The sequence below is a fragment of the Crotalus tigris genome, unplaced genomic scaffold (assembly GCF_016545835.1).
Source record: "Crotalus tigris isolate CLP2741 ecotype Arizona unplaced genomic scaffold, ASM1654583v1 scf7180000020968.1038771, whole genome shotgun sequence".
Lineage (NCBI taxonomy): Eukaryota > Metazoa > Chordata > Lepidosauria > Squamata > Viperidae > Crotalus > Crotalus tigris.
Genome location: NW_024098284.1, coordinates 742,359 through 769,059, shown reverse-complemented (window position 1 = coordinate 769,059; position 26,701 = coordinate 742,359). Strand labels below are relative to the sequence as shown.

Below are 26,701 nucleotides of genomic sequence, written 5' to 3'. Positions count from 1 at the left end.
CAAATCCCTGTTGCTTAGTGAGACCGTTGCTAAGTGAGTTTTCCTCAATTTGTGACCTTCCTCGCCACAGTTGTTTTAAGTGAATCACTGCAGCTGTGAAGTTACTAACCCGGTTAAGCGGACCTGGGTCCCCTGTGGAGTCTGCTTGTCGGAAAGTCAGAAAAGGGGATCGCATCTCACACAGAGACACACAAACACACACACACACACACACACACACACACACACACACACCACCCCTGGCACACAGCAACAGTCATAAGTACATGTCAGCGGCCAAGCGGCCAGATGTTGATCACGTGATGCATGGGGATGCTGCAAGGGTTAGGGTTAGGGTTCCTTGCAAACGCTTCATGACCAGACTAGATAACATGATCAATTCACCGCAAGGAAAGCACCCAACTCAGAGGGACCAGTCCTCCCCCCCTCCTCCTCCTCTCCCTTCTAGCACTGATGATGTTCCCTAGTTGGGTCATGAAACGTCTGCAAGGAAACCACTCAGCTCAGAGAGCCCCAAGGACCCCACAATCCTTTCTTTCTTTCTTTCTTTCTTTCTTTCTTTCTTTCTTTCTTTCTTTCTTTCTTTCTTTCTTTCTTTCTTTCTTTCTTTCTTTCTTCCTTCCTTCCTTCCTTCCTTCCTTCCTTCCTTCCTTCCTTTCTCTGTTTTTTCTTTCTTTTCCTCCCCCCCCCCCTCCTCCTCCTCCTCCTCTTCCTTTCTGCAAGCCCCTTTCTCTTTTAGCCCTGATGACTTTTCCTAGTTGGGTCATGAAACGTCCGCAAGAAAACCACTCAGCTCAGAGAGCACCATGGACCCCACAATCCTCATCATGTCCATTTTCTCTTCATTGCAAGTTTTGTTAGTTCTCTCGCTCACAAATTGCTCTCTCTCTCTCTCTCCTGGTTAAACAGGGGCTTTTGCTTGTCTCCCCTTCCAGCAGCTGGGCCAAAGATCTCAGAGACAATGCCCCAAAAGAAGAATAAAAGTGTGGGTTTTGCAGCTCCCTGGGGCCGCTTCCCTGGGCCTGACTCATGTCCAGGCAGCGGTTTTTGTTTTTTTAAAAAGGTAACTTCCAATGTAGGAGTCGGTGGATCCATTTTTAGACCCCAGAACGGGGAGAAAATTGTATCTCTCAAAGTCCAAGCCCTCCCCAGCTTTTAATATAAGTTATATTTTAAAATATGTGAATGGCAGCATCTCGGAGGCCGGAGACGGGAAAGACTCCACAAAAGGCAGAGTTGTGGCCGAGCGGGAGACAGCCGAGGGGGCGAAGGCTAAATTATTTTGCTGCTTCCTGGGTTGCAAAGCGGCCCCAATTTAGGTGGAAGGGCGCCTGTCGGCCCCTGGAACGGTTGACTACACCCAGTCCTTGAATTACAACCAAAACTTCCATCGCTAAGCGAGACCTTTGTTGAGGGAGCTGTGCTCCATTTTACGTCCTCGCTCGCCATAATTGCAAAGTGAACCAGTGCAGTTATCAAGTTAGGAACACAGACGTTAAGCGGATCGTGCTTTCCCCCCCCCTTGACTTTGATCATCAGGAGGTTTGCAAAAGGAGATCCCGTGATCCGGGGATGCTGTGACTGTCATAAATACGAGTCGGTTGCCAAGCGTCTGAATTTTGATCACGTGACCGTGGAGGAGGCTGCAACGGTCATAAGTATGAAAAATGGTCATGAGTTCACTTATGTGATGCTCACTGTTTTCCATGCCGTTCCGACTTTGGGCGATCACTAAATGAACCGTTGTAAGTCGGGGATCTACCTGTATAAGTCTCAGATCCCCACCTAGTTTGGTCCGAATGCTGGGTGTTGTAGTCCAGGATGTATAAGGTTGTGCTTATAAGGCGAAGAGAACCAAGGAGAAATTTCCTAACAGTGAGGACAATTAACCAGCGGAACTACCTGCCTCCAGAAGTGGTGAATGCTCCAACACTGGAAGTTTTTAAGAAGAGACTGGACAGCCATTTGCCTGAAATGGTATATAGGGTCTCCTGCCTTGGGCTAGGGGTTTGACTAGAAGACCTCCAAGGCCCCTTCCAACTATGTTATTCTGTTAATCAAGGAGAGAAGCAACCTGGGATTAAGGAGAAACTTCCTGACAATTAGAACAATTAACCAGTGGAACAACCTGCCTCCAGAAGTGGTGAAGGCTCCAACGCTGGAAGTTTTTAAGAAGAGATTGGACAGCCATTTGTCTGAAATGATATAGGGTTTCCTGCCTGCGCAGGGGGTTGGACTAGATGACCTCCAAGGTCCCAACTCCATTATTCTATTCTATTCTATTCTATTCTATTCTAATTATTATTATTATTACTATTATTACTATTATTATTATTATTATTATTATTATTATTATTATTATTATTATTATTATTATTATTATGGATCATCGCACAGTCAGCCAGATGTTCAGACTGGATTTGGCATTTTGTCTACCTATCGAGTCCTTACCCAGGACCTGGGATAGGCAGATGTGGATGTTTGATGGTTGTTGTTGTTGTTGTTATTATTATTATTATTATTACACAGAGAAGTCCACCGTTCTGTTCGTGGAGTCCCACTGAACTCAATAGGATTTACATTTGAGTAAAGGCCAGGGATCCTATGGGATGTCTGGGTTGAACTGTTCCATCTGCAGGTCTTGCCTTGATCACAAATTTGCCGAGTGTTGATAAAGAGGAATTGTGTATTTGAAATGCATATTTCACGTCGTCCCAATGAAATTCTGTGTTCCAACTCCCTGAAGCCTAACTCATGCAAGCAGAGCTGTTTGTTTTCAAAAGGTAACTCCTAATGTATGAGAAGTTACACACATACACACACACACACACACACACACACTCTGAAGTAACCTTGCCTTCCACTTGTCCTTGGAGATCCTCAGCCATCCGGGTCCTGGTTGTCCCAAAGGTGCTTTTTTTTAAACAAGGCAACTGGACTTTCTTGTTTTTTCTTTGAAGATGTTTCTCTTCTCATCCCAGAAGCTTCCTCAGTTCTAGACTGGAGGGTGGGGAAGGGAAGGATGGATACTGCTTCCGTTCCCCACCATCCAGTCAGAGCTGAAGAAGAAAAACAAAGGGAGTCCAGTTGTTTCTTGAAAAAGCCCCTTTGGGACATGCCTTCCGCTTCACACAATACTTCGCACACAATTCACCGATGGAACAGAAGTTGCCTTCAGAAGTTGTGGGAGCTTCATAACTGGAAGCTTTCAAGAAGAGACTGGATTGCCATCTGTCAGAAATAGTCTAGCTCAGGGCTAGGCAACCTTGGCTCTTTTAGGACTCGTGGACTACAACTCCCAGCATTCCTGAGCCTGCATGGGGGAACTATGGCCCCTTCATGACTGGTGGACTTCAACTCCCAGAATTCCTCAGCCAGCCATGCTGAGGGGAAAGGGAGAGGTTTCCAAGCTGAGCCAGGCTGGCTCAGGAATTCTGGGAATTGAAGTCCACAAGTCATAAAGCAGCCTAGGCCTAGGCCAGAGGTAGACAACCTTGGCTCTTTTATGATTCGTGCAACTCCCAGAATTCCTGAGCCAGCCGTGCTGAGGGGAAGGGAGAGGTTTCCAAGCTGAACCAGGCTGGCTGAGGAATTCTGGGAGTTGAAGTCCACGAGTCATGAGGGGGCCATAATTCCCCCATGCTGGCTGAGGAATTCTGGGAGTTGAAGTCCACCAGTCATGAGGGGGCCAAGGTTGCCTAGCCCTGTTTCTTCCCTTCTTTGATTTCTTTCCTTTTTAAGGCATTTATAAAATATCAGAAGAGATGACGATACGGGGCTGGATAGAAGTGAATTTGGATTCACTGCTAGTCCTCAAGTTACAGCCATTCATTTAGTGCAGGTGTGGCCCTTTTATGACTTCTGGACTTCAATTCCCAGAATTCCTCAGCCAGCATGGGGGAACTATGGCCCCTTCATGACTGGTGGACATCAACTCCCAGAATTCCTCAGCCAGCAAGGGGGAACTATGGCCCCTTCATGACTTGTGGACTTCAACTCCCAGAATTCCTCAGCCAGCATGGGGGAACTATGGCCCCTTCATGACTGGTGGACTTCAACTCCCAGAATTCCTCAGCCAGCATGGGGGAACTATGGCCCCTTCATGACTCGCGGACTTCAACTCCCAGAATTCCTCAGCCAGCATGGGGGACCTATGGCCTCTTCATGACTCGTGGACTTCAACTCCCAGAATTCCTCAGCCAGCATGGGGGAACTGGCCTCTTCATGACTCGTGGACTTCAACTCCCAGAATTCCTCAGCCAGCATGGGGGACCTATGGCCTCTTCATGACTCGTGGACTTCAACTCCCAGAATTCCTCAGCCAGCCTGGTTCAGCTTGGAAACCTCTCCTTTTCCCCTCAACGTGGCTGGCTCAGGAATGCTGGGAGTTGAAGTCCGCAAGTCATAAAAAGAGCCAAGTTTGCCTACCCCTGGTGTAGGGTCTCCTGCTTGGGCCTTGCTCTTTTCCCAGGGCGAGGGCTCAGCCTGAAGTCTCTGGGAGGCTGGAAGGATGGTGCTGAGTCACCAGCCTCCAGTCTCCTTCTCCTGGCTTGGCCTGTTCTGGATCCTTTCTCCCATCTGGCAGCCAGAGGATCCGAACGGACCTTCCTTGCCTGGCATTAAATCACTCCAGCGCAGCCTGATTGGCGATGGGGCCCCCGGCCTTTCCAAGCCCTTTCCGATGCGGTCAGCATCCTTCTGCGCTTCCTTGGCCCTTGGTCCACTCCCCCGGGGCCATCCTCTTGGAGAACCTCACCACTGATGGTGGACGGCTCACATATCAAAGCTGGGAGCCTTTGGAAGCCGGACAGAGCCGTTCTTGATAGCAGTGCTGACAAGGTCTTTTGAGCAGGCAGCGGGCCCAGCCTCCTCATGGAACCCAGCTAAATACAGGGTTATCGGAGAAACTCCTTGGCAAAGTTGCGGCGTGTTCCCACACGTTGCCAAGGGCGGGCGGAGCCCTGGGAGGAATCAGCCAGGAAGGGCTGGGTGCCTGGGAGAGGAGCAGGTCCATGCAGGCAGCTGTTGGGGCTTCTGTGATGCTGCATTCGTGGTTCTTCCAGCTCTTGAGGGCCACAAGCACGGAGCCCCCAGCGGTATCGTCTCTGAAGAAGAGAATATGTATAGCTCAGGGTTGAACTCTGGGGTCCTTGGTGCTCTCTGAGCTTGGCTGATGAGTAGTCTACTCATCAGATTTGTGCTAGATTTGTGGAGAGGAGGAGGAGGAGGAGGAGGAGGACTGTGAGGTCCTTGGTGGTCTCTGAGCTGGGTGGTTTTCTTGCAGATGCTTCTTGACCCAACTAGGGAACATCATCAGTGCTAGAAGGGAGGGGGGATTGTGGAGAGGAGGGGAAGGAGAAAAAGGAGAAGGAGAAGGAGAAGGAGAAGGAGAAGAAGAAGAAGAAGAAGAAGAAGAAGAAGAAGAAGAAGAAGAAGAAGAAGAAGAAGAAGAAGAAGAAGAAGAAGAAGAAGAAGAAGAAGGGAAGAGGAGGGAGGAGGGAGCAAGAAGAAGAGAGGAAGAGGAGGAGGAGGGAGGAGGAGGAGGAGGAGGAGGGGGAGGGGGAGGGGGAGGGGGAGGAGAGAACTGTGGGGTCCTTGGGGCTCTCTGAGCTGGGTGGGTTTTTTGCAGACGGTTCTTGATGCAACTAGGGAACATCATCAGTGCTAGAAGGGAGGGGGGATTGTGGAGAGGAGGGGAAGGAGAAAAAGGAGAAGGAGAAGAAAGGAGGAGAAGAAGAAGGAGGAGGAGGAGGAGGAAGGAGGAGGAGGAGGAGGAGAAGGAGGAGGTGGAGGGGGAGGAAAAGAACTGTGGGGTCCTCGTTGGTCTCTGAGCTGGGTGGTTTTCTTGCAGACGGTTCTTGATGCGATTAGGGAACATCACCACTGCTAGAAGGGAGGGGGATTTGCAGAGAGGAGGAGGAGACTGTGGGGTCCTTGGTGCTCTTTGAACCTGCAGACATTTCATGACCCAACTGGAGAACATCATCAGTTCTAGAAGGGAGGAGGTTTTGCTCTCACTTTAGATACCTGTGGTTTGCTGTGTATTGCATTGCACTTGATCAGGGTCTCCCCCCCCATCTCTTCAAATACTGGAGAGCAGAAGAACGGGAACTGGTCCTTACAGGGTCCATTTTAAACCCCACTCCAGTCAGAGGAGGAGGAGGAGGAGGAGGAGGAACCATCAAAGGCAACCATCCCCAATGGCCCAACTTGAGTCAACCCTAGTACCAAGGTCAACCTCCAGGAGCGGGAGAGAGGGGTCTCTCGGTAGCTTCCGATCTGGCAGCTGGGCACCACAGCTTTTCACAAGGTCCATGCAGGCAATTAGGAGTAAATGAGGGTAGCATTTAGGAGTTCTTAAGAAGGTTTGGCTGGAAGGATCGGGGTTTATCTCAGCTACTATCCTGTGAAGCATTAGTACCACTATACCAGTGTTTCTCAACCTTGACCATTTTAAGGCATGTGGACTTCAACTCCCAGAATTCCACAGCCAGCAATGCTGGCTGTGGAATTCTGGGAGTTGAAGTCCACATGCCTTAAAATGGTCAAGGTTGAGAAACACTGCACTATACAAACTCTTAGCAAGACCCCACTTGGAATATTGCACCCAGTTTTGGTCACCACACATTACAAAACAGATGCTGAGATCCTGTAAAAAAATGCAGAGAAGAGCAGCTGAGAGGATCAAAGGCCTGGAGACTAAAACATATGAAGAACGGTTGCAGGAACTGGGAACGGCCAGTCTAGAGAAAAGAAGGACATGGGGGGGGGGACATGATAGCAGAAAGAAGAGTGGGGATCAACCTGTTCTCCAAAGCGCCTGAAGGCAGGAGAAGAAGCCACGGATGGAAACTCATCAAGGAAGGAGAGAAGCAACCTGGAACTAAGGAGAAACTTCTGGACAGTGAGAACAATTAACCAGTGGAACAACCTGCCTCCAGAAGCAGTGAATGCTCCAACACTGGAAGTTTTTAAGAAGAGACTGGAGAAACATTTGTCTGAAATGGTGTAGGATCTTCTACTTGAGCAAGAGGTTGGTCTAGAACAGGTCTAGAAGACCTCCAAGGTCCCTTCCAACTATGTTATTCTGTTACTAAGGAGCAAAGGAATAGCTTGGATCCTACTGGGAATCTCTCTTTCATCTCTCATCTATTTTCCTTTCTTTCTTTCTTTCTTTCTTTCTTTCTTTCTTTCTTTCTTTCTTTCTTTCTTTCTTTCTTTCTCTCTCTCTCTCTCTCTTTCTTTCTATTTTTCTATCTATCTATCTATCTATCTATCTATCTATCTATCTATCTATCTATCTATCTATCTATCTATCTATCATCTGTCCCCTCACTGTCCCTTTACATGCACATACACACGGACACACAAAGCACAAAACCTCCTTCTTTCCCCATCACCTAAATGCAAACAGGATCCTTTGTGTGTGTGTGCGTGAGAACGAAAGACAGAGTGAGCGACAGACAGACAGACAGACAGACAGAGAAGAAGAGGGATCTCACATTGTTTTTAAGCTCCTATTTTTGGAAGGCAATTGACTCCCAGCGGGATGACCTCATCACAGCTTTTTTATCGGTCTTTTCCAGGCTGACTCCAAACCGCAACGTTTTGGATCCCTCCCTGCTGGAGACTCAGCCACAGAGGCCCACAAAAGCTGAAGGTATCTCCCGAGCCACACTTGGAAGGAGATCCTGGTGGAACCAGCCCCCATCTTCCCTCCATTGCGGATACCCACCATGCTTGGAGCCAAGTTGCCATCTCACATTTAAATGATTGCTAAGCCCTCTCTTGTTACAGAGGATTAAACATATGAAGACCCGTTGCAGGACTTGGGTAGGGCCAATCTAGAGAAAAAAAGGCTCTGGGGTGGGGTGGGGAGAATGATAGCAGCCTTCCAGCATTTGAGGGGCTGTCACAAAGAAGGGGGGGGTCAACCTATTCTCCAAAGCCCCTGAAGGCAGGAGAAGAAGTAAGGGATGGAAACTAATCAAGGAGAGAAGCAATCTGGAATTAAGGAGGAATTTAAAGGAGAAATTAAGGATTTTAAGAAGAGATTGGACAGCCCCATTTGTCTGAATTGGTATAAGGTCTCCAGTGTGAGCAGAGGGGTGGACTAGAAGACCTCCAAGGTCCCTTCCAGCTCTGTTCTGATTGATTGATTGATTGATTGATTGCTAGTGAGGCTCTCTTTCTCTTGAGTGAAATACACCACTTTAAAGCCATCTATTTTGGGGTGATGCCCCACCCAGGTCAGCTCACACCCTCGCATGATTCCTGCAGGCTTTGGACCCCACGGCCGGCACCGCCAAAACCCCAGGGTTTGCTGCCCACATTTTGAAATAAAACCCCGGAGTATCATTGAAAGAAGAAGGACTTGCAGAAAACCGTCTCTCAAACGACAGGATTGCCCTCTCGTGACCCAGAAGGCAGCATTCACATAACACTTGCTTGGAAGGTCCTGTTCGTGCAATTGCAAAATATAGGTTCAGTTTGGGTGTGTGTTTGGTGGGTCTGCATGGGGGAGTGTGAAAGTGAGTGCGTGGCTTAGCGTGTGGCAGGAATCCAGCCTTCTTGGTTAGCTGAGGTCCAGGGTTAGAATAGAATAGAATAAGCGATAGAATAGAATAGAATAGAATAGAATAGAATAGAATAGAATAGAATAGAATAGAATAGAATAGAATAGAATATGGAAAATGAATAGAATGGAATGGAATGGAATAGAAGAGAAGAGAAGAGAAGAGAAGAGAATATGGAAAATGAATAGAATAGAATAGAATAGAATAGAATAGAATAGAATAGAATAGAATAGAATAGAATAGAATAGAATAGAATAGAATATGGAAAATTAATAGAATAGAATAGAATATGGAAAACTAATAGAATGGAATGGAATGGAATAGAATAGAATATGGAAAATGAATAGAATAGAATATGGAAAATGAATAGAATGGAATAGAATAGAATAGAATAGAATAGAATAGAATAGAATAGAATAGAATATGGAAAATGAATAGAATAGAATAGAATAGAATAGAATAGAATAGAATAGAATAGAATAGAATAGAATAGAATAGTATAGAACAGAACAGAATAGAACAGAACAGAATAGAATATGGAAAATGAATAGAATAGAATATGGAAAATGAATAGAAGAGAAGAGAAGAGAATAATGAGTAGAATAGAATAGAATGGAATGGAATAGAATAGAATAGAATAGAATAGAATAGAATAGAATATGGAAAATTAGTAGAATAGAATAGAATGGAATGGAATGGAATGGAATGGAATAGAATAGAATAGAATAGAATAGAATAGAATAGAATGGAATGGAATGGAATGGAATGGAATAGAAAATGAATAGAATAGAAAATGAATAGAATAGAATAGAATAGAATAGAATAGAATAGAATAGAATAGAATAGAATAGAATAGAATAGAATTTGAAGGGACTTTGTAGGTCATCTAGTCCAGACCTACTAAAAAAAATATTAACTAGTTGTGTTACCACTTAACATTAAATCCACGTCTGAAGGTGTGCCTTGCACCCTGGCTGCATTATTGTGCTCAGCCCATAGCGAGTTTTTCCACTGCGGTTGAAAAGCAAATTATATTCTTTAAGGTAATTACATCTGGAATTAATTCACACCTTTTCTCCCAGCCGATCCTTAAGTGCCACTGCAGGGTCCCTGTTTAGAAGCCACAACCTCCATTAACCAGCACAGCTCCTTTGGCGGTTTTGAAATGACGGGTGGGCGCAAAGTCGGGACCCACAATATTTGGACAGGGAACCGCTGACCCCCACCCCGGAGCTCTGCCCCGGGTCCCTGTGGAGGCAGGAAGGGGGACCCTGTTCTCCTGACCCCAACTTGGGTTGGGAAAGGCTGGAGAAAGTCATTATCTTTAATAGGCACTTCTTTCGTTTCGTGGGAGATAAATATAGGGATTGGATAGGAAGGGAAGGTTAGACACGTTAAGGGCCTGAGGTTGGGCTAGATGGCAGCCCGCGTGGGAGGGGGATCGGGCCAGCCCCGGAGAAAGGTCAACGCCAAGGAGGCGTCCGAGGGGAGGGGTGGACTTGGCAGAAGAACTAGGAGTCACCGGGTGCAAGGGAAGGAAGGCTTAGGACAGGGAGATCCCCACTCTGCTACTTTCTGGAGCTGATCTGGGCAGGAACGGGAAGTTGGGGAATTGTTGTGCAGGAAGAGGCAGCAACGGTCGTTAAGAGTGGGAAAAGTCCCTTTTTCCAGCGCCTTTGTCGTTTTTTGAATGGTTGCTAAATGAATGGTGGCAAGTCAATCCATCAGAATAGAGCTGGAAGGGACCTTGGAGGTCATCTAGTCCAACCCAAGGTGGCGCAGCAGTTAGAGTGCAGTACTGCAGGCCACTTTAGCTGACTGTGTTCAGCAGGTCAGCGGTTCAAATCTCACCGGCTCAAGGTTGACTCAGCCTTCCATCCTTCCGGGGTAGGTAAAATGAGGACTCAGATTGTTGGGGGCAATGTAAATATATATATATATATATACATTGCTTACTGGTGTACACCGCTTAGAGAGTGCTAGCACTTAAAGCAGTATATAAGTCTCATAAATAATAAATAAAAATAAACCCCCTGCTCAAGCAAGAAACGCCTAGACCATTTCAGACAGGTGGCTGTCCAGTCTCTTCTTGAAAACCTCCAGGGATGGAGCATCCCACAATTTCTGCAGGCAAGGAGTTCCACTGGATCATTGTCCTCCCTGTCAGGAAGTTTCTCCTTAGTTCCAGGTTGGATCCCCCTCTGACTTAACCCCTAGAATTCCCCAGCCAGCCTGCTTTATGATGGCTGAATATAGACTCCTATGGGCTAGAAGGGACCTTGGAGGTCTTCTAGTCCAGCCCCCCGCTCAAGCAGGAGAACCTATGCCATCTCAGACAGGTGACTGTCTTCTAGACTCTTCTTAAAAATCTGCAGGGATGGAGCGCCCACGATTTCTGAAGGCAACTTCTGTTCCACTGGTTCATTGTTCTCACTGTCAGGAAGTTTCTCCTTAGTTCCAGGTTGCTTCTCTCCTTGATCGGTTTGCATCCGTTGTTTCTCGTCCTTCCCTCTGGTGCTTTGGAGAATATTCTTGCCTCATTTCTGCCACAGGAAAGACCTCCCCTTATAGAGAACCATCTCGTCTCCCCTCCTTTGCGGGGGAACTAAAGGAGGACCTCATTGGACAGTCGTAAGGTCCAGAAGATCCTTGATGGACCACCCTTCCCCTCCTTGCATCCATCCAGCCCACCCTGATGGGGAGGCAGGATATGTTATGGGTCCCATTGGTGGGATCACAGAAAAGAGCCTTCTTGGCGAGGCCCATGCTCCCCAGCCATCCCACGGCTAAGGCGAATTCGAGTCTCTTGTATCTGGAGACCCATCAGCTCGGGGAAGGAGGTGGAAGTATTTTATTTATAATTTAATTACTAAACAAATGTATATAGCTACCTAACTGACACTTAGGTGACCCAGGCAGTTTACAACATTAAAAATCAGACAGACTCGAACACTGGGCACTATCTAACAAAATGAAATTCAATGGTGAAAAAAGTAAGGTTCTATATTTAGGCAAGAAAAACCAAACGTACAGGTATAGTATAGGGGGCACCTTGCTCAATAGTAGCAACTGTGAGAGGGATCTCGGAGACCTAGTGGACAATCACCTAAATATGAGCCAGCCATGTGCTGCAGCTGCCAAAAAAGCCAACATAGTGCTGGGCTGCGTTCACAGAGGGAGAGAATCAAGATCACGTGAACTGTTAATACCACTTTACAATGCCTTAGTAAGGCCACACTTGGAATACGGCATCCAGTTTTGGTCACCGCGATGTAAAAAAGATGCTGAGACTCTAGAAAGAGTGCAGAGAAGAGCAACAAAGAGGATTAGGGGACTGGAGGCTAAAGCATATAAGGAATGGTTGCTGGAATTGGGTAGGTCTACTCTAGTCTAATGAAGAGAAGGACGAAGGGGGACAGGATAGCAGTGTTCCAATCTCTCAGGGGCTGCCCTAAAGAAGAGGGAGTCAAGCTGTTCTCCAAAGCATCTGAAGGCAGGACAAGAAGCAACAGATGGAAACTAACCAAGGAGAGAAGCAACCTAGAACTAAGGAGAAACTTCCTGGCAGAGAGAACAATTAACCAGTGGAACTCCTCGCCTCCAGAAATCATGGGTGCTCAATCAGTCGAGGGTTTCAAGAAGAGATTGGACAGCCACTTGTCTGAAATGGTGTAGGATCTCCTGCTTGAGCAGAGGGTTGGACTAGATGACCTCCAAGGTACCTCCCAGTTCTAGGATTCCATGATCATGGGCGGGGGCCTCCAAAATCCCTTCCAACTCTGCCTTCTGTTGTTTCTCTCCTTCCTCTTCGAAGGGTTCGGCCCCAAAAGGGGGCAGGAGGCATGAGACCAGGCTGAGACCTTCCCCCCTGCCCGGGGACCCCCATGTCCTGCCCCACGTCAGCCCCAGTGGACAGGCGGGGGACAGGCCTGAGTAGCGTATCAGCGAGCGGCTTTGCCCCCTTCACCCTTTCCAAGATCCAAGCAGTATCAATATTTCGTTTCAAAATAGCTCTGTCTGAAAACCCCTGATTAACTCCGTGGCAGGAGCGACCGAGGGACGGCAGCCGGCAATTTTGGTCCGCCTGGCTGTGCCAGTTGGATGGGCGACACGGCTCCTGCTTCTCTTTCAAGCCCCCCCCCCCACTTCCCTGCCTCCCTCTCGGCTCTGGAGTGCCAAAGGGTGGTGGTCCCACAACAGTCAGGCAGCCGCCTTCCACCCCCCCCCCCAGCCATTTTCCACAGCAGGGACTGGGAGACATCGGGGGGGGGGGAAGGAGGAAGCTAGGTAGATCTGGCCCCTGATGGAAACGGCCAACAAGCAGAGTCCAGAGGGCTTTCTTTCTTTCTTTCTTTCTTTCTTTCTTTCTTTCTTTCTTTCTTTCTTTCTTTCTTTCTTTCTTTCTTTCTTTCTCTCTCTCTCTCTCTCTCTCCTTTCCTTCCTTCCTTCCTTTTTCTCTTTCCTTCCTTCCTTCCTCCCTCCCTCTTTCTTTCTTTCTTTCTTTCTTTCTTTCTTTCTTTCTTTCTTTTTCTTTCTCTTTCTTTCTTTCTCTCTCTCTTTCTCTCCTTTCCTTCCTTCCTTCCTTTTTCTTTCCTTCCTTCCTTCCCTCCTCCCTCTTTCTTTCTTTCTTTCTTTCTTTCTTTCTTTCTTTCTTTCTTTCTTTCTTTCTTTCTTTTTCTTTCCCTTCCTTCCTTCCTTCCTTCCTTCCTTCCTTCCTTCCTTTCTTTCTTTCTTTCTTTCTTTCACATTCCTTTGTTTCTTTCTCTCTCTCTCTCTCTCTCTCTCTCTCCTTCCTTCCTCCCTGCCTCTCTCTCTCTCTCTCTCTTTCTTTCTTTCTTTCTTTCTTTTTCTTTCTCTTTCTTTCTTTCTCTCTCTCTTTCTCTCCTTTCCTTCCTTCCTTCCTTTTTCTTTCCTTCCTTCCTTCCCTCCTCCCTCTTTCTTTCTTTCTTTCTTTCTTTCTTTCTTTCTTTCTTTCTTTCTTTCTTTTTCTTTCCCTTCCTTCCTTCCTTCCTTCCTTCCTTTCTTTCTTTCTTTCTTTCTTTCTTTCTTTCTTTCTTTCACATTCCTTTCTTTCTTTCTTTCTCTCTCTCTCTCTCTCTCTCTCTCTCTCTCTCCTTCCTTCCTCCCTGCCTCTCTCTCTCTCTCTCTCTCTCTCTCTCTCTTTCTTTCTTTCTTTCAGTGCAGGGTGGGGAACTATGGCCCTTTTATGACTTGTGGACTTCAACTCCACAATTCAGACACTTGGCAACTGACTTGTGTTTATGACGGTCACAGTGTCCCGGGATCACGTGATCCCATTTTGCGACCTTCCCACAAGCAAACTCCACGGGGAAAGCCAGACGGATTCAGAGTTCAGGAGTGGGAAACCGGGAACTGGATGACCTTCCGTCACTGATGATTTAGTTACATTCCTGCCTGGAGCAGGGGTTGAGCTAGATGACCTTGGACGGTCCCATCCAGCTTACACATTCATATTATTCTGGAAGGCACCTGCTTGGGAAATCCCGGCCTGCGTTTCCCTGTCCTCCTGTGGGCAGTCCCACGATTCAGCCCCAAATTTATGTTGCTAAATGAGACGATCGTTCAGTGAGTGTTGGCTCCGTTTTACGACCTTTCTTGCAGTTGTGCAAGACCTTTCGCGAATCACCGCAGTTGTTAAGTTAGTTACAGGCTGGTTAAGTGAATCTGGCTTCCCCCGTTGACTTTGGTTGTCCGAAGGTCGCACAAGGGGAACACGCGACATTGCCATCGTCGTAAATATGAACCAGTTAAATTTTGATCATGTGACCGTGGAGATGCTGCAAGAGACGTGTGAAAATCAGCAATAAGTCCCTTTTTTTTCCAATGCTGTTGCAACTTCAAACTGTCACTAAATGTTCGTGTGTTTCCCCCATCGATCAGAACAGAGCTGGAAGGGACCTTAGAGGTCATCTAGTCCACCCCCCTGCTCAAGCAGGACCTAGACCATTTCAGACAGAGGCTTGTCCAACCTCTTCTTAAAAGCCTCCAGGGATTGAGCATCCACAACTTCTGAAGGCAATGTGGATGTCTGCCTTTATTTATCTATTTAATTTACATTTATGTGCCAAAACTCTGCGTAGAGGACACCAACGTTGGTCGTAGCCTACAAGCGGTTGTAAAAACCCGGTATTTTAAAAAGGTGTGGAAGCCGCTGACCTGTGGTCTCCTAGTTCCAGTTCCAGATCTCCCCCAGTGCCCCCTCCCCAGTCCCTCCAGCCCTTCCTCCCTCCCTTTTTTCACTTCGATCCTCATTTGCATAATGAGAATTGCAGGCCGACCAAGTCCAGAATGATATTTCCAAATTGGGGGGTCTCGGGTTTCAAGAGGGAAGCTATTCTGGGGAACGGAAAGACAGCCGAGGGGAAATTAAATTAAATTAACTCCGTGGAGAAGCTCTGACATTCATCCTAGTTCCTGAATTTTCTGCAGACAAAAAACAAAAAAAACAAAACAGAGGTGCAGGAAGCCAAGTAGAGCTTGTGGATGAATCTCTCTCAACTTTTCCTACCTCTTGGTAAGCTTGAAAAATGTGATATAGACACCAGATCTATCCATCGCATCACCACCAGATGGATCTGTAGTTAACTGGCAAACAGTACTCAGCGAGTAGTCCTCAATGGCACCACATCCACATGGAGAGAAGTAAGCAGTGGGGTACCACAAGGTTGCGTCTTAGGCCCAGTAAACTCTCCAATCTCTTCATCAATGACTTAGATCAGTGTTTCCCAAACTTGACAATTTTAAGGCATGAGGACTTCAACTCCCAGAATTCCACAGCCAGCAACGCTGGCTGTGGAATTCTGGGAGTTGAAGTCCACATGCCTTAAAATTGTCAAGTTTGGGAAACACTGACTTAGATGAAGGAATTGAAGGGGAACTCATCAAATTTGCAGATGACACTAAACTGTCAAGAGTAGCCAATACCCCAGAAGACAAGCTCAGGATCCAAAAAGGTCTTGGCAGACTTGAACAATGGGCCCTATCCAACAAAATGAGCTTCAATGTGGAGAAAAGCAAAGTCTTATATTTAGGCAGGAAAAACCAAAGTCACAAATACAGACTGGGCGAGACCTGGCTCAAAAACAGTAACTGTGAGAGGGAGTCCTAGTGGACGATCCCTTGACCGTGAGCTGGCTGTGTGTAGCAGCTGCCAAAAAAGCTAACACAATCCTGGGTTGTATAAACAGAGGCATAGAATCAAGATCAAGTGAAGTGTTAGTATCGCTTTATAAAGTCTTAGTAAGGCCACATCTGGAATACGGCATCCCGTTTTGGTCACCCCAATTTTAAAAAGATGTTGAAATTCTGGAAAGAGTGCAGAGAAGAGCAACAACGACGATTAAGGGACTGGAGGCCAAAAGATACGAAGGGCAGCTGCAAGAAATTCCATGCCAGACCATCTGCAACTCTTTAAAGCAGCTGCTTCTTAAGATCTCACACGAAGAAGTGCAGTTGCGAGAGAGCAGGGTTTTTCAACCCTTGCCCCTTTAAGACCTGTGAACTTCGACTCCCAGAATCCCCCAGTCAACAAGTGCTGACTGGGGAATTCTGGGAGTCGAAGTTCACAGGTCTTCCATGACCAAGGCTGAGAAACAGTGCAAGGGGACTGCCAGAAACAGAGCAAAATTAAAGCAGGGCCAATCTTTCTCTCTTCCTGGGTTTCCGCGGGTCTGCAGTGTGGGAAGAATCCAGAGGAAGAAATATTTTGGGAAATATTCAAAAGGCAGAATATATTTATCTAAAGGAATAACAGAGAAGATCTTAAAAGGCAGAAAAGCAAGGCCAGTTTTCTTAATAGCCCCAAGCAGGAACTAGGCAGAAGCCAGCTTTTAGAAATACAAATTCAATAATCCATTCAGGAAGGTTGGGGCCAGGAAGCTAGAAGCTGATGCAATTAGGAAGACAAAGACCTCTAAAATCTACATACCCCACCCAAACTGTAAAAGACACGACCTTTGGGGACATAATAGGATTAACCCACCAATACCAAAAGGGCACCCTCAGACTCAGGTCGAAGTACACGACATAGGAAATACAAAGCCTCAAACAGGAAACAACCTCAAAAGCCCAAGAAGGGATAAAAACCCATCACTCTGTGAGAAGTAAGTCTTCATCCTGGTTCATCCAAGCCGGGAATAAATAAGCAAACATGGCGACTGCTTTGGGAAGAAGGTTACAGTTTATTGCAGAAAGATGGTTCTTCAGGAAAGAGCAGAGGAGAGAAGGGCTGAGCGCATGGTGTAGTAGGTTTTTATACCCCCTCTAGCCTTTTGTTTGGAATAGTTTCCTGTTCCTGTGGCATGAACCTTGAGGCTGTTTCTGAGTGTTTGTCTAGGCCTTGATATCCGTGGTTTAATCCTATTATCATATCCTGCTTCCCAGGTGATGGGGCTAATGACTCCTAGAGTTTGGGTGGAGTATGCAGATCTTCTCTTTTGTCTTCTTGATTGCTCTGGCTTCAATTCTCTGATGGTTTTACATCTGCATTTGTATGGGGCTAAAGTCTTGCTTGGGGCAGAGAGATAGATTTGGGGCCAGGTTTGGTTTTAAAAAGTCCTTTTGAGGAAAAATGTATTTTTCTGCCCTTTTTAATATTTCTTTCTCTGGGCTAACTTCCCTCAACTCTCTGCTACATGTGATCAGCTTTCCCAGAGCCATATTTCTGTCTGGCTCTGCTCTTCAATAAAGCAGTCTCCATTTTGTTTATTCCCAGCTTGGACTGGACCCTAATGAGGATTTTTCTTTGAACAGCAGGAAAGAAATCAAGCCAGCCTGGAGTCATCACAGCAGTGAAGAAAAAAGGGGAAAGAAATACCAAGAAAAAGAAAAAGAGAGAATACATCAGTTAATACACGATATATAAAAAGTTCATCCTGCATGATAAAAGAAAAAGGGAGAATACTACATCGTTACTCTTACGTCTAGAATGATTAAAAACCAAACTAATATTAAATATTTTAAAATATCAGATCAACGGCAAAAATCAAAGATCTTTTGATCTTGGCTTGTCTTTGTAGCAAGTCGAACAACAAAAAAAGGTAAAGAAAAAGATTTAACTGAACATATTGAATTTGCATAGCCTTCTTTCCCCCCCCCCCTAAAATCTAATCAAGGTTAACCTGAATGAAGCCCAGCGTGTTGTCTGAATATCTCTGCTGAGATTTAACCTTTTAAGATGATTGTGCACGAGTGTTCTGAAAAATAGCTTTCTTCTGTTTTCTTCCACAAGGGGGTGCTCATGTGTCACTGATGACACACACATAAGGAGTTGTGTGTGTGTGTGCACAGAGCAAACATCTATGCACCTTGACTAAGGACCAAGATCTATGACTTCCTACTCCCCAAAGATAGCAAGAGTCTTTCTCTTTTTCTTTCTTTCTTTCTTTCTTTCTTTCTTTCTTTCTTTCTTTCTTTCTTTCTTTCTTTCTTTCTTTCTTTCTTTTTTTCTTTCTTTCTTCCTTCCTTCCTTCCTTCCTTCCTTCCTTTCTTCCTGCTTTTCCTTCCTTCCTTTTCTTTCTTCATAATAATAATAATAAAATTGGAAGGGATCTTGGAGGTCATCAAGTCTAACTGAGGCAGGTAACCTTATACTATTTCGGCAAATGGCTGTCCAGTCTCTTCTTAAAAACCGCTTCTGGAGGCAGGTTGTTCCACTGGTTAATTGTTCTAACTGTCAGGAAGTTTCTCCTTAGTTCTAGGTTGCTTCTCTCCTTGGTTAGTTTCCACCCGTTGCTTCTTGTCCTGCCTTCAGGCGCTTTGGAAAATAGCTTGATTCCCTCTTCTTTGGGGCAGCCCCTGAGATACTGGAAGTCTGCTATCATGTCCCCCCTGGTCCTTCTCTTCATTAAACTGGACATTCCCAATTCCATCAACCTTTCCTTATATGTTTTAGCCTCCAGTCCCCTAATCATCTTTGTTGATTCATCTTTCCTTCCTCCCTCCCTCCCTCCCTCCCTCCCTCCCTTCCTTCCTTTCTTCCTTCCTTCCTTCCTTCCTTCCTTCCTCCTGCTCCTCCCAAACCCCATTCTTTACTACCACTGATGATGTTCCTTAATTGGGTCATGGGACATCTGAAAGAAAACAATCAAGCTCAGAGAGCACCAAAGACCCCATAGCCTTCCTCCTCCTCCTCCTCCTCCTCCTCCTCCTCCTCCTCCTCCTCCTCCTCCTCCTCCTCCTCCTCCCTTCTAGCACTGATGATGTTCCCTAGCTGGGCAATGAAATGTCTGCAATAAAACAATCAAGCTCAGAGAGCACCAACGATCCCACGGTCTTCTCTCTCCTCCTCCTCCTCCTCCTCCTCCTCCTCCTCCTCCTCCTCCTCCTCCTCCTCCTCCTCCTTCTTTTTCTTCCTCCTCCTCCTCCTCCTCCTCCTAGCACTGATGATGTTACCTAGTTGGGTCACGAGACATCTGAAAGAAAACTACCAAGCTCAGAGAGCACCTATCCAGGACCCCAGAGTTCAATCCCGAGCTACAAATAGTCTCATTCATTTATTTTCATTTATTTTTAAATGCACAGGCACGAATGTCGTGTGCTCCAGCCTGCTGGCCCCCATTCTCACCAGCTCCTTCCAGCAAACGAGGGTTCAGAGTTTGACAGTAGCCAGTGGGCACCCCCCACCCCCCCCCTCCAGTGAAGGAGAAGTCACTTCCAAATGAAGGAAGAGCGTCTGAAAGCTCTCTTCTGCTTGCTGGCCTGGTCCCTTGGTCTTCAAGAAGGGCCTCCTCCACTGGGCAGGGGGGGGGGCTGAAAAGCATCCTCTCCCTCCCCCCCACGTTGCCCATCGGTCATCTTCATCAATAAAGGAATTCCTGGGACAATCCTGCCGATTTGGGGGGGGGGCTCCTGTTTTCTCTCTCTCTGGAGAGCAGCAAAGACAAAATAGTTAGCGAGCCCCACCCAGCTGGAGAATTACTGCTTGCAAAATTGTGGCAAACAGAGACAGTCCCAGGTCCTGGGATCTTGAACCATTAAACATATTTTTAAAAGGCTGTTTATGCCACTCTGGGCAAAGGATTCTGTTTGAAGAATGCATCCTGGGCAGCCAAGGCTTGGCAGTGGGCTTGGCATAGCCCTGGACAAATAGGATTGGGGGAAAAGGTTGCCTGGAGCTGTTAGAGGATGCTAGGAACAGAGTCCTGCCAGCCGGCCGGGACATTTCCCTCGGCCCCCCCCCCCCAAGGCCTAACTCAGGGCCAGAATCTCCCCATCCCAAGGGTAGGCAACCTTGGCTCTTTTATGACTTCTGGACTTCAACTCCCAGAATTCCTCAGCCAGCATGGGGGAACTATGGCCCCTTCATGACTGGTGGACTTCAACTCCCAGAATTCCTCAGCCAGCCTGGCTCAGCTTGGAAACTCTCCCTTTCCCCTCAGCATGCCTGGCTCAGGAATTCTGGGAGCTGAAGTCCATGAGTCATAAAAGAGCCACGGTTTATTTATTTATTTATGAGACTTATATACCGCTTTAAGTGCAAGCACTCTCTAAGCAGTGTACACCAGTAAGCAATGTATATATATATTTACATTGCTCCCAACAATCTGGGTCCTCATTTTACCTACCTCGGAAGGATGGAAGGCTGAGTCAACCTTGAGCCGGTGAGATTTGAACCGCTGACCTGCTGAACACAGTCAGCTAAAGTGGTCTTCAGTACTGCACTAACTGCTGCCTTCCCCTGGTCTAGTTTAATGAAGAGAAGGACGAGGGGGGACATGATAGCAGTCTCAGAATATCTCAGGGGCTGCCCCAAAGAAGAGGGAGTCAAGCTATTCTCCAAGGTGTCTGAAGGCAGGACAAGAAGCAACGGATGGAAACTCATCAAGGAGAGAAGCAACCTGGAACTAAGGAGAAACTTCCTGACAGTTAGAACAATTAACCAGTGGAACAACCTGCCTCCAGAAGTGGTGAATGCTCCAACACTGGAAGTTTTGAAGAAGAGACTGGACAGCCATTTGTCTGAAATGGTATAGGGTTTCCTGCCTGATCAGGGTTGGACTAGATGACCTTCAAGGTCCCTTCCAACATCATCATCATTATTATTATTATTATGGATCATCGCACAGTCAGCCAGATGTTCAGACTGGATTTGGCATTTTGTCTACCTATCGAGTCCTTACCCAGGACCTGGGATAGGCAGATGTGGATGTTTGATGGTATTACAGATATCGTCGCAGGATGGAAGCAGTTCCTAGTAAGGCCGCCTTTTGCAACTGACTAATAGCGAATTTGTCAATGCCGATGATGGTGATCCAGTGGTACTCCAGTTGTTTTGGGATTGCACCCAAGGCGCCTATTACTATTGGTACTAGCCTCGCTTGCTTTTGCCACAGTCTTTCTATTTCTATTTGTAGGTCTTTGTATTTTGTTATCTTCTCCAGTTCTTTCTCTTCTATTCCGCTATCTCCAGGCACTGCCACGTCCACTATCCAGACTTTTTTGTCTTTCTTATCGACAATTGTTAAGTCTGGGGTGTTATGTTGCTATTATTATTATTATTATTATTATTATTATTATTATTATTACTATTATCCCCCCTCTGATGGGGCAAGGGTGGGCGAGAGGCTGCCCTCCGCCAGGGGTTACTCTGCCCGCAGGTCCCGACTGAATAGGGAAGAGGGAAGAGGGGGGGATGGAAGCAGACCTTCACAGGGAGCCCTTTTCTCTCCCCCCTCCCCAAATGGACAGGGACTGGAGGTGGGCCAAGCCCTGGGGGCTTCCCGCACTTGAGAAACAAGAAAAGCAGAGAAGGAGAAAGAGAGAGAGAAAGAGAGAGAGGAGGAGGAGAATGAAGACCAGAGGGCCCCCAATGAAAAGCTCTAAAGAACTTGGATTGGGCAAAGATGGCATGAGCAAAAAGAACATGGCTGGGCCCTTTTGTCCGGCCGGCATTCATCTCGGACCGCCTTTGCCACGCTGCCAGGCTGAAGGGACAGTGGAGGCAAGCATCTCGCCCGTCAGCCCTGGAAGCAGGAGGCCCATCGCTCTCCTTCCAAGCCTGCTCTGGCCTCCGCTCAGGTGTCGGGGGGGGGGGCTTGAGATGCTGGGGGAGAGGCAGACACTCGTCCCCTGCCAGGGTGAAGTGGAGTGGCACCTTCACTTTCTCTGGAACGTTATTATTGGTGCCCCCTTGTCCCATGGGGACTGTTGGCTTTGTTGGCTGGGGATGGAGGAGTCCTTGTCCCACAGGTTGAGGAGGTCCCCCTTGAACAGCAGTAAGATCTGAGAAGACGAGCGGATGGTCTTCCATGGTCCTCCATGGTGTTCATGCAGACGTTTCATGATCCCGCTAGGGAACATCCTCAGTGCTAGAGTAGAGTGGGATTTGTGGAGAGGAGGAGGAGGAGGAGGAGGAGGAGGAGGAGGAGGAGGAGGAGGAGGAGGAGGAGGAGGAGGAGGAAAAGGTTTGTATGGTCCTGGATGCTCTCTGAGCCTGGTGATTTTCTTGCAGACATTTCATGACCCAACTAGGGAACATCATCAGTGCTAGAAGGGAGGTGAGTTTGCAGAGAGGAGGAGCAGGAGGAAGGACTGTGGAGTCCTTGGTGCTCTCTGAGCTTGCCTGTGTAGTTGCAGACGTTGCATGACCCAACTAGGGAACTAGCTGCTGAAGATGTTACCTAGCCTGGTAACGAAATGCTCAGAAACCAACCCACAAACTTGGAGAATGAACCTTCACCCCAACATCATCAGTGCTAGAAAGGGGGGGTTGCAGAGAGGAGGAGGAGGAGGAGGAAGGAGGAAGACTATGAGGTCCTTAGTGCTCTCTGAGCTGTTTCCTTGCAAACGTTTTACGACCCAACTAGAGAACATCATCAATATCTTAACAGTGGATGTCAGCTTTGTGAATTAAAAGCAACTCCAAAAACAACTCCAGTATTATTCATCCATGAATGCTTGCTTGTTTGCTTAGATACATGATAGATAGATAGATAGATAGATAGATAGATAGATAGATAGATAGATAGATAGATAGATATAGACAGACAGATGATAGATGGATAGATAGATAGATAGATAGATAGATAAATAGATAGGATAGATAGATAGATAGGATAGATAGATAGATAGGATATAGATATAGATATGGACAGACAGACAGACAGACAGATAGATAGATTTATAGATAGATATAGATATGGACAGAGAGACAGACAGATAATAGATAGATAGACAGACAGACAGATAGATAGATAGATAGATAGATAGATAGATAGATAGATAGATAGATATAGATATAGATATGGACAGACAGACAGAAAGACAGATAGATAGATTTATAGATAGATATAAATATGGACAGAGAGACAGACAGATGATATAGATAGATAGATAGATAGATAGATAGATAGATAGATAGATAGATAGGTAAGATATAGATATGGACAGACAGACAGACAGATAGATAGATACAGAGGAGGGAAGTTGTTTTCTGGGAAGTGCTTCCTGCATGGTGAGCCATTTTCCTACAAAGCTCTCTTGTGTTTCGTGAATCCTCCCCCCATTGGAAAACCCTCCCCCCTGGCAGGGACCCCCCCCTTCCGGAAAGGTCCCGGCCACAGAGCCAAAGCCCTCCAGCCGCCTTCTCTGCAGGGCTGACGCCTCTTTTTCCGAGGGGAAGGCAAAGCCCGGCTGATCTCTGGGCAGCTGATTCACCACTGTCCCTGGCTTTTCATTTTCCAGATGTTTTAATCTGAATTTGATGAATGAGATTTGCGGAAAAGCCTCCCCTGAGCTGCATTTTTGGTTTTCAGTTGCCCAGGTGAACGTTTGACTCTTTCAAGGCCACACAGACCTCAGTTGAATCCCTCTGAAAAGGGAAAAGCAAGGTTTTTAGGACTAAGTACAAAATAATAGTGGGTCCTTTCTTCCACTTTTTTCTTTCCATTCTTCGCAATGCAACCAGGGTGCATTTGTGTGCATGCATGTACATATATCTACACATCCATGCACATGCTCGGACTTTGAATAGAATAGAACTGGAAGGAACCTTGGAGGTCTTCTAGTCCAGCCCCCTGCTCAGGCAGGAAACCCTATACCATTTCGGACAAATGGCTGTCCAGTCTCTTCTTAAAAACTTCCAGTGTTGGAGCATTCACAGCTTCTTGAGGCAAGGATTTCCACTGGTTAATTGTTCTCACTGTTAGGAATTTTCTCCTTAATTCCAGGTTGCCTCCCTCCTTGATGAGTTTCCATCCATTGTTTCTCGTCCTGCCCTTTGGTGCTTTGGAGAATAATGTGACCCCCTTCTTTGTGGCAGCCCCTCAGGTACTGGAATACTGCTATCAAGTCTCCCCTGTTTCTTCTTTTCTTTAGACTAGCCAGACCCAAGTCCCACAGCCGTTCTTCGTATGTTTTAGTCTCCAGGCCTTGGATCATCTTAGTTGCTCTTCTCTGATTTTTTTTTTTCCAAACTCTCAACATCTTTTTTGTGATATGGTGACCAAAACTGGCTGCAGTATTCCAGGTGTGGCTCTTACTAGGGTTTTGTAAAGCGGTACTAATACTTCGCGTGATCTTGATTCTATGCCTCTGTTTATGCAATCCAGGATTGTGTTAGCTCTTTTGGCTGCTGCTGCACACGGCTGGCTCAGGGTCAAGCGATCGTCCACCAGGACTCCAAGGTCCATCTCGCAGTGGCTGTTTTTGAGCCAGGTCTCACCCAGTCTGTACTTGTGCCTTTGGTTTTTCCTACCTAGGTTTAAAACTTTGCTTTTCTCCACATTGAAACTCATTTTGTTAGATAGGGCCCATTGCTCAAGTCTGTCAAGACCTTTTTGGATGCTGAGCTTGTCTTCTGGGGTGTTGGCTACTCCTGCCAGTTTGGTGTCATCTGTGAATTTGATGAGTTCTCCTTCAATTCCCTCATCTAAGTCATTGATGAAGATATTTTTTTTTTATTTTTATTAAGTACAAAGAAAAGAAAGGATTAAAAACACTGAACATGGTAAATTGTCTTTGACTGACATCTCAGTCCATATTGTACATTAATTACATATAATATACCTATATGCAACTATACATTTCTAGTCTCTATCTCAGTTTATCTCTTTACTGTGACCTTCATTTTTTTCCCTCCATCTATAAAATTTATTCCATATCTGATAAAATTCTGTTTCTTCCTGATTTTTTAATCTTTTAGTTATCCTATCTAGTTCTACGCAATACATAATTTTCTTTATTAGTGCTTCCCCAGTCGGTACTTCCACTGCTTTCCACTTTTGAGCAAATAGTAATTGATGAAGAGATTGGAGAGTTTACTAGGCTAAGACGGAGCCTTGTGATAACCCACTGCTTAATTCCCTCCACGTGGATGTGGTGCCGTTGAGGACTACTCATTGAGTACTGTTTGCCAGCCAGCTACAGATCCATCCGGTGATGTTGTCTCTCCCATCTTTTTCTAGCTTACCAAGGAGTAGGTTGTGGTCTACCTTCCTGTATTGGCAGCTAAGATTTACTCCCCATGGAGAAAGGGGCTGATTAGGTGGAGGGGGGGGGAAATCTGCTTAGGCAGTGTATAACTTAGCTAGAACAATACCCAGCCGTCTCACCCACCTGTCCGAGCACCAGCCAAGGATTAGTAGAGGATCTGCAATTATGCGCCAGGCCTCCGGCTTCCTTCCTCCTTCTCTGCAGCCATAATTCCCCGCCACATTCCTCCCTCCCCCCCCCAGCGCCAGTTTGATCTCCTCCCCTGCTGCTCCCTGCTCTGCCCCGGTTTCAAACAACCCCAGCAGACGGCCAGCTCCTGGCCCTGCTGTGTGGAGCTCCGATTAGTTCCCTTACCCGCCATCTGGGCTACTTGGTGGACACATTCCTGCCCCTTCAGCCGCAGCTAAAGCACAAGGAGAATGTTCTCGGTCAAAGACAAATGTTCCGGTCTTGTCCCAGGGTCCAGCTTGGACCATAATCCCCTGCTTGGATGCGGAGGTCTTTCCATCTGCCTTGGATGCACAGCTGGGAAAATCGCTCCACCAGCTTTTGTAGCAATTGCTGCTGGGGGTGGTGATGCCTTAGTGAAGGGAGAACAGTCAGCATCACCTTAGGCCAGTGTTTCCCAAACTTGACAATTTTAAGGCATGAGGACTTCAACTCCCAGAATTCCACAGCCAGCAACGCTGGCTGTGGAATTCTGGGAGTTGAAGTCCACATGCCTTAAAATTGTCAAGTTTGGGAAACACTGCCTTAGGCCAGTGATGGCGAACCTTTTAGAGACCGAGTGGCCAAACTGCAACCCCAAACCCACTTATGCATTGTCGGGTGCCGGGTGGGTGTGGCCCATTGGGTGGGCGTGGCTGTGGTAGTAACGGCAGACTGGGTGGGACTAAAAAGTTCAATCAATCAATTCCAACTTTGCAAGATCTTTTTTTTCCCCGCGAGAAGTTGAAATTGACTGATTGATTGAACCTTTTTTTTTTGCACACGGCGGTGGAGGCCTAAAGCGAAAAGGTTTTATAAAACCCAGCTGAAGGCCTAGGACTGGGGCGATGGCGTGTGTGCACATAGAGAGGGCTCTGAGTGCCGCCCCTGGCACCCGTGCCATAGGTTCGCCACCACTGCCTTAGGCCAAGGTTTCCTACCTTAACAAGAGCTTTAGGCTCAGTTGTGGCAACTGTGAGAGGGATCTCGGAGTCCTAGTGGACCATCCCTTCAATAGGAGCCAGCAAGTGTGCTGCAGCTGCCAAAAAAGCCAACACAGTGCTAGGCTGCATTCACAGAGGGATAGAATCAAGATCACGTGAAGTGTTAATACCACTTTACAATGCCTTGGTAAGGCCACACTTGAAATATGGCGTCCAGTTTTGATCACCACGATGTAAAAAAGATGCTGAGACTCTAGAAAGGGTGCAGAGAAGAGCAACAAGGATGATTAGTAGGCTGGAGGCTAAAACATACAAGGAACGGTTGCTGGAATTGGGTATGTCTAGTTTAACGAAGAGAAGGACTAGAGAATGCAAGTTGCATTAACAGAGGGATTCAATCAAGATCATGTGAGATACTAATACCACTCTATAAAGTCTTAGTAAGATCACACATAGAATACTGCAAACCATTTTGGTCTCCACACTATAAAAAAGATGTTGGGAGTGCAGAGAAGAGCAACC

General features: G+C 46.7%; 1 protein-coding gene across 1 annotated transcript in view; it reads right to left on the bottom strand.

Moving 5' to 3' along the window:
• Positions 1–25,226, bottom strand: part of OSTN (osteocrin) — a 45,545-nt gene extending 20,319 nt beyond the window's left edge. Inside the window, exon 1 of the mRNA XM_039369104.1 lies at positions 25,152–25,226. The gene's annotated coding sequence lies outside the window, so the exon portion shown is untranslated. The remainder of the gene's footprint in view (positions 1–25,151) is intronic.
• Positions 25,227–26,701: the final 1,475 nt, after the last annotated feature.